Here is a 13,537-nt window from a genome sequence, read left to right on the forward strand (position 1 = left end):
TCATTCGAGGTTGGGTATGAAAGCATCTCTAATTTAAGTAACCTCCATACATGGCATGGAAACTCTAAGTTAGGCTTATGATTCAATCCAAATCCAAAGATTCAATACACACACATTTCTCAACATAAATCAGCATTCTGTTAATTCAATCAGAGTTCGGCTCTCTTGGGCAAACAGTGGCACTGGACACAGTCATTGCCTTGGCCCAAGTTTAAGCTTAGCCACACATCTCCAAAGAAAAATTAAAGAGACAAGAATTAAAGTGTTGGAATGTAAATACATAAATTAAAAATACAGAAATGTAAATGAACAGTCAATGAGAGTTGTAGAATGTAAACGAGCATGAAAAGAAATTGCAGAATGTAACTAACAAAAATGAAGAACATGAAACTGCTAGAATTAAAGAACAAAACAGAAAAGAAGCAAAACACAAGAACAAGATGAAGAACAATGTTCTTTACCCCTTATTCTAGTTAAATGACGGATGGGGATTCCTTTTTTCTTCTTGATACTGGTAACAGAAACTCTCAAATCTCCTGACAATCTTCTGAAACGTTTTGCATATTACTTTTGTCCGTTCTCTGCCAAATTCAGCGTGCTGTCTTGAAATGACTTTATGAGGCACGCGAACGCGTGATATGCTTAGAATAAGTTCTCATGTAAAACATTACACCCTAGCTATTGTCTCTGTTGTCTCTGTGTATTTCTTCTTCATGGGTTGAGCTGGGATTTAAAGTGATCATTACATTTGGGCCTTCAATTGCTGCTTCACGTTGGGCATCAAATTGGGCATGCACAGCTGGGGTTTAAATGGGCTTTAAATTGATCTGCAAATTGGACTTGATTTGAGCTTGCCTTCAACCCCTAGTTCACGCATCCAATGACATTGTACATTATATACATATATGCTTATATATTAAATTATATATATATACTTCATGCATGACATTCAATTAAGTTATTAATATTATATATATATGTGTGTGTGTATTGAACGTATGAATATATGTATTATATATAGATATGTATTGTATTTATATATGTTATATATATTATATTCATTTACTATTTTATTATTATTATATATATATTTGATAAATCTACATATAAGCATGAAAGATATATAAATATTCAATTAAATTTAATTTCAAGGTCAAAATAAGGGTAAAAATATAATAAAATTTTGACATTTTTGAACATCAATTAATGACACTTCTGGAAAAAGCCTCCTCAGTAAACTTATAAGATAAATTGAAATTTTGAAGCTCAATATCAATGATATAAGATGGCAATGATATGATAACGGGTCTAACATGAAGGGAATGCAACAAAGTGTGCAGAAAAGACTATTGGAGATAAATTATAGGGCATTATATATATCATGTGATTGTTATAATCTTAATTTAGTAATTTTTGATGTTGTCACCTTTTGCGTTAGAGCTATATCATTTTTTGAAGTTCTACAATGCATATATTCATCATTCTCTTTTTCACCCAAAAGATAGAAAATTAATATTAAGGGATGAGATAAATAATTTAGCTGTCGAATCATTTTCACAAATTCTTTGAGAAAGTCGTATTGAAAGTGACAAGGCAATTAGATTTCAAGCTCCAAAAATACAAAATGTTTTGTTTGAATTAGTAGAAAGTAGTGATGATCCTAAAATAAATAGCGAAGCTAAATATCTTTCAATGTATGAATTAGAGAATTTTGAATTTTTGTTGGGCATGAGTATTTGGTATGATATTTTGTTTGCAATTAATTCAGTAGTAAGAACTTTCAAAGTGAAGATATGCATATTGACGTTACTATGAATTAATTAAAATGTCTTTCATATTTTTTTGAAACTTATAGGGAAAAAGGATTTCAATATGTTATGGTTTCTGCCAAAGAATTTGCAAATGAAATAGAAGTATAACCTATATTTTGTGAATAACGTGTGATTTGTAGGAACAAATAATTTGATAAAAATGTCAGTGATGATAAAATACAATATGCTAAAAAATTCTTTAGAGTTGATTATTTTATTTACATGATTGATCAAGTCATTTATTCACGTTGAAATATGTTTGAGCAATTTGGAATATATGAAAAAAAATGGATTTCTATGAAATGTCAAAAAATTAAAATCAATAGATGAAAATGTTTCAAAGGGATATTGTTTGAATTTTGAAAATGTTCTTAAATATAATAGACTTTTTGATATAGATTATTTTTAGAATTAAGAGTGTTAAGAGACAAAAAATAGTTCAATGGAAATTTTTCATTACATTAAAAGAGTCAATTATTTTTTGAATGCATATATTACTTATAGAATATTGTTCACAATTTTAGTTTTAGTGACTTTTGCAAAAATGAGTTTTTCAAAATTGAAGTTGATAAATTCATATTTGAGGTCAACTATGTCATTGGAAAGATTGAATGGATTACCTATATTGTCCATTAAATATGATTTATTAGATAAACTTGATTATAAAGATTTAATCAACAATTTCACATCTCAAAATGCAAGAAAATTTCATTTTACATAAAACTAAACATAGTTCAACACAAGTTTGTGAAATGAAAATTTGCTCATTATTAGTGAACTTTATCTTTTTAATGCTATTAGTTTAATGCTTTGTTTTGTTTCATTTTATAGGAGAATCATAAATGGATAATTTTTTCTTCAACTTGTACCGACCTTCTTAGAGTTTTAAGAAAAAATTAGTTTTATTTTTTCTTTATTTATTGGGGTAGGTTGTTTGGTTTTTTTTTTTATCTCTTAGACATTATATTTTAATTGAAAATTTACTATCGTTAAGAGATTATTGTATTTTATAATTGATTGAATTTTATTTTTTTTCTTTTTTAATTTAATGAAATGATGGAATTTGCCCATATAAATGTGTATTATTTATTTTTTTATCAAAAAAATAAAATTAATACTCTTAAGAAGGTCTCAACAAACTTTTTCACTTAAGGCCCCCAAGTTGGTTGAGTTGACTCTGTATGAAAGGAATCCTTATGTACCTTATGACAGTGTTCTGCCTTGTAACTATTTTCTTTCGAACAACGAAACTCTCTTCTAGACAACTTTTCATTTCTCTCATTCTTTAACAATATTGTTATTTGTTTGATTCAACACCTGCTTCTTCGAGAGACTTAAGCTTGTTAAGCTCTCTCTTGGACAATTGTGTGAGTTATCCCCAAGACAATAACATTTTCCTTTTTCTCAACTTGGTGGTCACCTTGAGTTATGCACCTGGCTCTACCTTAGCTTAACTTTCCTGCACTATAAATTTTAATTGTTATATTTCTAATAACAATAATTATTATATTTAAAAATTAATTTTTATGTAGAAGACATGTTATTTTATATGAAAACAAATCTTATCTAGAGATATGGAGGCTCTATGAATTTTGGTTTGTAAGTCAATTGTGTTATGAACATTTTAGATTAAGAAATCAATATATATTTATATTACGAATACTATTATTTTGACTTAATGGTTACATCCTTAACTATATTATTCTTAGACACTAAGATGTGTTACATAAGAAACAATAAAAAAATAAGTTTTTATATTTAATTATGAATTTATTTCATGAAACATGTCCAAGTAGTTCAAAATATAAACATTGCGATGAACTAGTCCAGTCCTCTAGAAATGATAGACAATGTGTTTGTTATCTAGAAAAATAATGGGTGAATTGGGTTTTACAAGATTTGAAAATTATCTTTCAATTTTATTATTTTCAGAATAGAGTTTAATGTGTGATTTGTTGACAAATAGATAATAACAAGTAGAAAAATATCAAACACAAATACACAATATTTTAACTAAAAAAATAATGTTTTCAAATTAGTTAAGATAATTTATAAATTTATTGACTATTTAATATTATTTACTTGTCACTATATAAAAACAACATATATTTTTTTGATCATTTAAAAAAAATCATATATTATATCAATATAAATCTAATAGTTGCTGTTTTAAAACTCATTTTATAATTTTTCACTATTGATGTCTTCTAGAGTTGGCAAATGGGCTAGGGCTCATGGGCTGGCCCGTCTTTTAGCCTAGCTCGGCCTGGTGCTATAGCAAACGGCTCGAACTGACTCAATGCTATAGCAAACGGGGGCGTGCGGGGCCAGTGCTTTGTAGCTCGTGGCCCGGCTTGGCTCGACCTATCGAAAATAGGGGTGGCCTACCAAAATGGGGGTAGCCCACTAAAATAGCTTGGCTCGACCCATCTTAGCCCATTTATTAAAGGTTATAGAGCCGTGTTGGGCCCTCATTTTCTATTGCTTGGCTCGACTTGTCTCTCTTTCGGGCCAAATTAGGCTTAACCCATGAAAGGGGTAGACCAAGTGGGAGGCAAGTCAGGTCAGGCCGATCTACCTATTTTCCAACTCTAATATCTTTGATCTTAATGGGAAATTTTGAAAAATTAAAAGAAAAACAACTAAAAAGAAAATTCAATAATTTTGCAGTGATTGACTATGACCATTAAGAACCATTACTTTAATTGTTTTTATTTAATGTATTTGTGGTGTTATAATTTTTTTTATAAAATATTTAATAAAAATAAATAAATTATTATAAAATATATAAAATTTAAAAATCAATAATGTTATTTAAACCCTACCACTACCGCGATATTGCATTGAACTTGAGGGGCGGCGTTTCCCTTCCTTCCACTGCCGCCCGCCCTGACAAGCAAGCAGCACAGGGGCAGCTTCGCCCACTTTAGAACTTCCCCTTCTGTGTCTCTCTGGGCTTTACAACTGAGAAACCATGGTGATTGAGCGTCCCCTCTTTGTCGCCCATGGCGCCTCCAGTTTTCAGCATCCATACATTGGTTTTGTCTCCTAGTCTTGCCTTTCTATGTATGTATGTATGTATGTATGTATGCATACTCTTATTTTACTCTCGGGCCCTCATTCTGATATTTTCTGGGTTCCTGAGAATTAGACCCAAGTTTTATTTCTCTGGCATACTGCTGCAATATGAGCGGCAAGAGGCTGAATTCCCATTGCTTCCTCTCTTCCTCCTCCTTGTCATCCTCCGTCTTCACCACTGGTAGAAGGAGGCGATTCAGTGCTTGTCCTTTACCTGTAGAACCTCCCGATCCTTCGGCGTTTTCTACCGCCACTCCTGACCACAAATCTATGTGCTTTTCCCTATTGGACCGGCTCATTCGCGGCGGCTTTCTGTCCTGTGCGCACCGCGTTGTTCAGCGGGTTATACTTCAGTCTTCGTCGCTGCCAGAAGCAATCTCCGCAATCGATTTCGCTACTGTTCGGGGTATGGAAATCCAGCCCTGCGGCTATGCTGCCCTCGTTCGGAAACTTGTGAATTTTGGTGAATTTCAGATGGCCAAGGCCCTGTACAAGGACACCATTGTTAGCAGAGGTATTATGCCCGATTCATTGATATTGAATTCTATGGTAAACTGTTATAGCAAGTTAGGTGAATTGGAGGAAGCAAAGAGCCTTTTTCATAGGCTGATTTCAATGGAATCCGAATCTTATACTGGGGCTTGCAGTGTACTCATACAGGAGCTCTGTGCCCAAGCTAGAGTCCTGGAGGCGTTCGAATGCTTTATAAGCATCAATGATACTGGAATTGTGCTGGATGCTCGGTGCTGCTGTGTGCTGGTTGATAAGTTGTGCCTAAGAGGGTATTTAGACGAAGCCCTCGACGTGTTTGGTATAATGAATGACAGAGGGGTTCCGTGTTCTATTTATCTGTACAAATTGTTATTTTATGGTTTTTGTAAGAGAGGGCGGGTTGAAGAAGCTGAGTTGTTGAGTACAGAAATGGGGTCCCAGGGGATATTTTTGGATAAACTTATGTACACTAGTCTTATTAATGGATACTGCAGGGGCAAGAAAATGAAAATGGCTATGAGGATATTTATGAAAATGAGGAAGACAGGATGTGAGCCTGATATTTATACTTACAACACATTGATACACGGTTTTTTCAATTTGGGTTTGCCAGACAAAGGTTGGGTTATACAGAACCTGATGGTAGAATCAGGAATACAACCTGATGCAGTAACTTATCACGCTATGATTAGAAAGTACTGTAAGGAGAAGAGAGCTGATTGTGCTCTGATGCTTTTAGATAACATGAGTCATAGCAGTGCAGCTCTATCAGTGCATTGTTACACTACCTTAATTGCTGCTCTTGTTAAAGAGAATAAGTTCATGGAAGTTGGTGACTTATACTATAAGATGCTGGATGGTGGGGTTGTTCCTGACCATGTCATGTTTTTAACCCTTATGAAGATGTACCAAAAGGGGCATGAGCTTAATCTTGCACTAATGCTATTGCAGGCAGTTGCCAAGGTTGGGTGTGGCCTTGATATATCTTCCTTTCCCGAATTTGCTATTTCTGATCCTAATAGAGATCTGGAGCTAGAAATTGATAATCTGTTGGGGGAAATTGTGAAAAGCAATACTAATTTAGCTGTTGTGGCTTTCAGTATCTACATACTTGCTTTATGTGTTGCAAGGAAGAGTGAAGTTGCTTTTCTTTGCATGGATAAAATGCTCAGTCTTGGATGCCAGCCCTTGCTTTCTAATTACAACTCCTTGATCAAGTGTTTGTGCCAGGAGGGTCTTTTTGAGGATGCAAAGTCAGTATACAATCTCATGCAAGACCGGGGGTTGGTTCCTAATTTGGCCACTTACCTAATAATGGTCAGTGAACATTGTAAGCGTGGTGATGGGATAGCGGCTGTTGATGTTCTTCACCAGATGGATGATAGAGGACTGAAGCCTAGTGTTGCTATTTATGACTGTATTATAGGTTGTTTAGGAAGGCAAAAGAAAATATTTCAAGCTGAATATATGTTTAAGCACATGCTCGAGGCTGGTACTGACCCCGACGAGATAATTTATGTAACCATGATCAATGCCTACTCCAAGAATGGAAGAGCTATTCGAGCCCGCCAACTATTTGATAATATGGTAGAATGTGGCATCCAGCCAAGTTCTCATGCTTACACTGCACTTATAAGTGGGTTAATCAAGAAGAACATGATTACAAAGGGTTGTCTGTACCTTGATAGGATGTTGAAAGATGGTCTTGAGCCAAATAATGTGCTTTATACATCTCTTATCAAACAATTTTTGAGGAAGGGAGAAGTAGAATTTGCTTTGTCATTGGTTGATTTGATGGAGAATTGCCAGATTGAGCATGATCTGCTCACTTATATCACATTATTCAGTGGTGTTTGCAGAACTATTAGATGCACCAATTCAAGCTGGCATCTTGCACATAAAAATGGTGAACAGGGGAGGGAACTGTTGTTCCATTTGCTGCATCGGAAAAGTTTGGTGCCAGGGAAACATATTCTCAGAATTTCTCTGAGATCTTTTGAGGAAATAAAATTGATTGCATTAAAGTTGATGAATAAAATTGAAGGAACTAAATTTGTCCCAAACTTGTACTTGTATAATTGCATGATTTCTGGACTTTGTTGGATAAACGAGATGCATGATGCATATTATTATCTTGAATTGATGCAAAGAAAGGGTGTACATCCCAACCAAGTGACTTTCACTGTTCTCATCAATGGGCATATCCAAAATGGTGAAATTAATTTTGCTATCAGTTTGTTTAATACCATGAATGCAAATGGTTTTATTCCTGATAGAATTGTCTACGACTCCTTGATAACGGGCCTTTGTGAGGCTGGAAGACTGGTTGATGCATTGTTGTTGTCACTTAAGATGCAAAAAAGAGGGCTTTTCCCTTCCAAGGTTTCTTATGAACATTTACTGGGTGGCCTTTGTGCCAATCATTCAAGTACTCTTGCTTTGAGAATATGTGAAGATATGCTTGCCCATGATTTTATACCTTGCCAGTATAATCTTAACTTGTTGCTTTGCTTGTTATCTGAAGAAGAAAAGTTGCATGAAGCTCGGCTAATACATGATATGGTGCTCTTGAAAAGAAGTTGGATTAGATGATATTCAAATGAGGAAAATATCTTGAGCATTTGGAAAAGAGCCTAGTGATTGATCTTGCCATATGCAAACAGAACAGGGACTGGTTTCATTGTTGAAGAAATATCCTTCTTGCTTTGAAGATTTGGAATTTGTCCTCTGTACAACTATACAGGTTAGGTTTCGTTTTAGAGTTTTTTATGCTTGGTACATTTGCAGATTCCTTATTGCCTTTTTCTTCTCTAGGTATATGCTGATCCAGAGCCCCTATGATGTAGGACAGATCTGGTATTATGAGAATACCTATTGATTGGAGTCTTATTTAGGGTTAGTAGGTTAGGAAAATTTGTTGAAAGGTTGGGGTTTAGGCATCTTATGGGTTGGTAGGCAACTTAGAGGTAAATTATGGCCGAAAAAGAAGACATTTAGAGGCTGAAAATAGGTCTGGAAGTAGAGTTACGACATTAAGAATCTGAAATTGAAAGATTAGAAAAGAGAGAAATATCTTCTAGGCATCACACGTAGGGTTATAATTGCATCACAGTTCAAAGAAAGCCCAACATACTTAGAGAAAACTTGAGTAATTGTTCTGTTCACTAATGAAAAGAGAGAGATTACAATGGTATTTATAGAGTTTTAGCAATGCTATTTCTACTAGGATTAGGAAAATCTTTTTCCTATTAGGAAGCTAAACACAAACTAAAATTACTTATAATAGGACAGGGAAAATACTATAAAATAAACCCAAACACTATAAAATAATAAAGTTAAGAAAAGACCTTAGGAAGCATTATGCAGAATGACAAAAATATCCTAATGCATAAATTCTAAAAACCATGTCTAACTCTAACAAACCTTTTAGGAGGACAGTCTTCTTCCAATGCGATCCAAATCAATGCTTGGGCCTTAGTAAGATGCTTCTTACAGGTCTTTAGAGGTTGCTACCATTGTCCTCCGTCACCTAATTTAAATCCTTTAGTATAGTGGCTCTGTTGTAACTATCTTAGTTGAATTACTTCCATTTAGAACACATGCTAATATCATCAAACGTGGTGTGCAGTAAGTGTTCACAATAGATGATAAGAACTGAGAGATAATGATGATACAGGAACTTTCAGATAAATGATTGTTTCTCTATATATGAGCCCTATTCACTCTGGTGGGTCACTGATATCTGTATATAACTTGAATCTCTGAAGAATGATGAGCAGGAAGATGGGTTTAATGATATGAGACATGGGCATGACATGACACAAAACTGATACACCAACTCAATCTTTTTCAAAAGAATTAGGGCATGAAGCATGGGGACACATTAATAAACAAGTTTGTATTTTTTGTTTACACAAAGAATACATGTCTAGTACTTCATTTATCCACATTGCCGTGTGTTTATATTTTATTATGTTGGATATTTAAAACATTGAATAGAAATTGTAATATTGTTTTTGGGAATCTTCTCCTTTATAAAATTAAAATTAATAAAGGAGGAGAAAAGACTAACAGATACAAATTGATATTAGGTTTATTCAAAAACTAGTTTCTAATTTAGATTTGAAATTAAATGTATAACATGGTTTGTTGGAATGGACGCACATGTTTGCACCATGGTTATGTATGTTTCTCAAGTGCCTATGAGTGTTTGTTTGATTGTATAGAAAAAAATGGGAGCACATGTTGGACAAGCATGCAACATGTGTTTGAGAGTACTTGACGAATGCCTCTATCTATTGTTTCATGCTATTCCTTGTAGAACCTTATATCTTTTGCGGAAATGTTATTGCTACTTAGTACGATGATGGGGTTGTGTTTTGAGAAGAAATTGCTAAAATGGTTTTATTTGGTTGCTGTATTTCGGATCCAGGAAGATGGCTAGGTTGATCTGCATAGCAATTTGCTGATGACTAGTAGGTGCTTTCACAATGATTAGGCAATATCTGATGGCTAGTGCATGTTCCTTAATGTCATGTACCTACTGCTAATAAGGGGTGGTACCTTGTATGGGTAGTTATAACAGTGAGTGGTTGTACATGGGTAGTTATAGCAGTGATTGTTTGTACTCAGGGGATAGCTTAAGGCAGTTGCACTCTCTTGAATTTTGGCGGACTTTGGTGCCATATGGGTTGCTGGATCAGTATATAAACAAACTGATCACACCCAATTGAGATCATTGAATATCATAATTGAGATCTCTTTTCCCCGCCTAACTTTCTCTTCTCTCTATCTCTCTCTCTCTCGATCTTTCTCTTCCTCATTCTCTGTTCTTATAATTCTCCCTACATTTCTCCTAAATTCCCCCTTACTTTTTCCCAAATTCTCACCACAATTGGTGAGAGCACCGTTAGATTTCTGGATCTGACACTTAAAAATATTTTTTCTTCTTACTTAGTGTATTGTTTAAGAGTATTATTTTCTCGGTTGGCTTTGGTACTGTCACTACTTAGCTAAATACTATTTCATGATAAAAATTTGATGTTTGATAGATTGTAAGGAGATTAAGAGACGCTCTTGTGAGGAGAGTTGATGAAATGGAACAATTAGTCACAAAAAGAGGTAGAGGTAGACCCAAGAAGACTTTGGGAGAGACATTAAAATTTGATATGAAATATATGGATCTAAATGAGGATATGACAAAAGACAGAAATACATGGAAGTCTAGAATTCATGTAGCCGACCCCACATAGTGGGATAAAGGCTGGATATGTTGTTGTTGTTGTTTATAGATTGTACTTGGATTAAGGGATTTTTTTTTTAAGCTTTTAAATGATAGATGGAGATAATAAGATCTATAAATCTGAAGTTCGGCATGCTCTTGCAAACTTATGCTCCAGTCTCTCTCATTTTATTGATGCAGAGATATACTTGGAAAAAGATGGAGTGCTCTTTGAGAACTCTCCTAAGGTACTTTGAGCAGAAGGTAACATTGAAAACCTACAACTTTATCTACTTTAGTGAATAATTTTTTTGAAGTTTATTTTATATTAATATCTTTGTTATAGTAGATGATTATTTGTTAGTATTTCCTGTACCTGGTACTTGCCATTTGGCATTGCAACTGCTTTGGCCTTTATGCTCCCAACTAAACTAAGATATTTATTGATTTTTTGTTCACTTGGTTCCTGTCATCTGGTCTGGCAAATTCTTTGGCCTTTAGACTGGACTAAACTAGATTATTCCAACAGTTTTCACGTACTTTCATGTATTCTTGAGTTTTTGGGAATAAGATATGATAGATTATATTCCAAATTTGCCCAATAGTGACAAGTTGGCTCAACACTCTTCTCTGGCTTGATTCCAGATTCTAATTATTCACAAGTACTGTGTCAGGACCCACCACACAACAAGAAAAGTACCATGAGAATCAGAAACCACATTAGGCTACACAGGCTACACCAACACCCTGGCCTCAGAGAGCATTGAACATATCACCTAAGAGCATCAACACCTCATCCCTCAAGATATGGCTAAACCCACACTACATGGGCCCCCCTGAGGCAATCTCCAACTTAAAACTCTAGTGAGCTGTGGCCATTTTCTGTAAGATAGAAGTATTTCTACCACACTATTTGAGACTTCATCCATCTAATCTCATACATTTTTCCAGCTATTTAAATGCCTCCTTCAAAATCCAGCTTGCTATTATTTTCCTCCTTGGACAGGCAAATGAAACCCTTCTTGTTATTTGAAAAATGAATCTCTTCCGAAACCAAAACTTTCTTAGCTCCCATATTATCGCTGCCCCATTCCATTTTTACAGGATTTATTTTAATGAGTCCAGCTTGCATCTTGAAGCTGGGACTACTATCCATCTACTGCCCTTTCCACCAGAGTCTTATTTCTTGCCAAAATCCTCTACTTGAATCCTAGTATTCTCATATTGCAAGGATACTTACTCAAGAAAGATGAGAACAGGATCTGAAACTGGCCTTGACAAAGTACTCTGAACTACACCCAAAAAATGGTTTTTCTGATCAAAAAACACCAAATAAAAGATATAGCCATTTATTTAGACTGACTACTGGACCAAGTGAAAGAATCTCCTGAAAGAGGCAAAGCCACAAGCCTAAGTCATCAACACAAGGAGAGCCTTCTCCTCAGCCTAGACAACCTCAAGTAACCCAGTCTCTCAAATGGAAACTGGCTGCGTTTTGAGTATCAACCTAGGAACCATCCTGCGTCCCATTTTAAAGCCAGTATCCAACTGCTTTTTGTGATAATTCCTTCCCCAGAGTTTCCTCCACTGAGCCACACATGTATTATAAGGAAAGAAAAACAATCTGAAGCCATCACCTATATTTTAAATGAACAAGATACTGAAAAGTCCTCAACCTCAATTTCTCCATCACCTTTTCTTTGGCTCTGTTCCCCTTGATCTCCACCCAAGGATAATGATCAACCCTATTGCCCCACATCTCCTCCATCTTCATCTCTTGGGTATAGAACCACATCTGGTTCCAGTCTATTAGAAAAGCTTTGATGTTGGGCTTGCTTACACTCCTGATATCCGCTCCTGCTATTGTAATTGAAAGAATGGTGCAAATTGAGAAGCCTCTTCTTGACATGCCCTTTCTTTTCCAACTCCTTTGTAGTTTATTATTAGAACAACCCAAATTCACCAACCTTTCCTCAAAAGGTCTCCCTTTTTTCCCCCCACTTCTGTATAGGTGGTTGTTAAGAGTTAACCTAACTGAATTGCAGCAAGCAAATGCATAGCAACTTTCTCAAAGACGTCTACAAACCCCTGATAATTATACTAACATGCTCATTTTATGTATGTATGGTTTTGATAGGACAAAACAACAAAGGGGGGAGAGATTAGAGAGAAATTAGTGTCACAACCCCAAGGATCCCCAAGGCTATAATTGTCATCATAATAGTAGTTAATTCACATGCATTACACAATAATTGTAATTTTTCCTTCTTTTCTGCTACTGATAATTACCCTTAGCTATAGGTAGTTAGACTTATCATTTGTACTGTACATGATGAAGGGGATGTTTTGAATGATAAACAGAATTTTTGATTCCTCTCTCTCTCTATTCTCACTCGATCTCCCTCTGATTTCTCTCTAATTTCTTCCCCAATTTTTGTCCAATTTTCCCTCCAATTCCTTCTGTTCTTGGTCTTAGTGATCCTTTCGATTCTCGATCCAACCCTAGACTAAACCCTAGGTACACGACAAATTGGTATCAGAGCCATCGTTCCTCGGCAATTTTCTTCGTTGATTAATTTCCAACGGATGTTGACGGTAGCTGTCCGTTGCAATTGATTCACGAAACTTGAAGGTGAGTATGGAAACTGGCAGCAGCAAGGTAGGTTGCAATCTTGGGAGATAACCCAAGCGGTTCCGGTGAAGTGATCAAATAGTGATTCTGTGAGCCAATGACTGCAACAAAATCGATTATAGTGATCGTGATTAGATCTGGTGGTTGTTGATCCATAGTGATCGGCTGCAGTGAATTCCGCGATTGGAGGGAAATTGTAGACCACCGATCCACAACGGGTGGTGAGAGCAGAGTCGATCCAACGAAGGCGATTCACAGGAGTTGCAACGAGAGACCATCCGACTCTCAGGACGTTATAACTCC

At 35.3% G+C, this 13,537-nt stretch overlaps 1 protein-coding gene across 8 annotated transcripts in view; it reads left to right on the forward strand.

The window, feature by feature from the left end:
• Window positions 1–4,673: 4,673 nt before the first annotated feature.
• LOC127799481 (beta-1,3-galactosyltransferase GALT1-like) overlaps window positions 4,674–13,537 on the forward strand; it is a 38,676-nt gene continuing 29,812 nt past the window's right edge. For 4 of the 8 annotated variants that reach the window (XR_008022639.1, XR_008022638.1, XM_052333545.1 and 1 more), the window contains exons 1-2: window positions 7,971–8,124; window positions 10,804–10,866. The gene's annotated coding sequence lies outside the window, so the exon portion shown is untranslated. Of the gene's footprint in view, window positions 8,125–10,803; window positions 10,867–13,537 lie in introns of all 8 variants that reach the window. The other 4 variants (XR_008022634.1, XR_008022637.1, XR_008022635.1 and 1 more) reach the window with 3 other exon arrangements.

This window comes from Diospyros lotus, chromosome 4, assembly GCF_014633365.1.
Source record: "Diospyros lotus cultivar Yz01 chromosome 4, ASM1463336v1, whole genome shotgun sequence".
Classification (NCBI taxonomy): Eukaryota; Viridiplantae; Streptophyta; class Magnoliopsida; order Ericales; family Ebenaceae; genus Diospyros; species Diospyros lotus.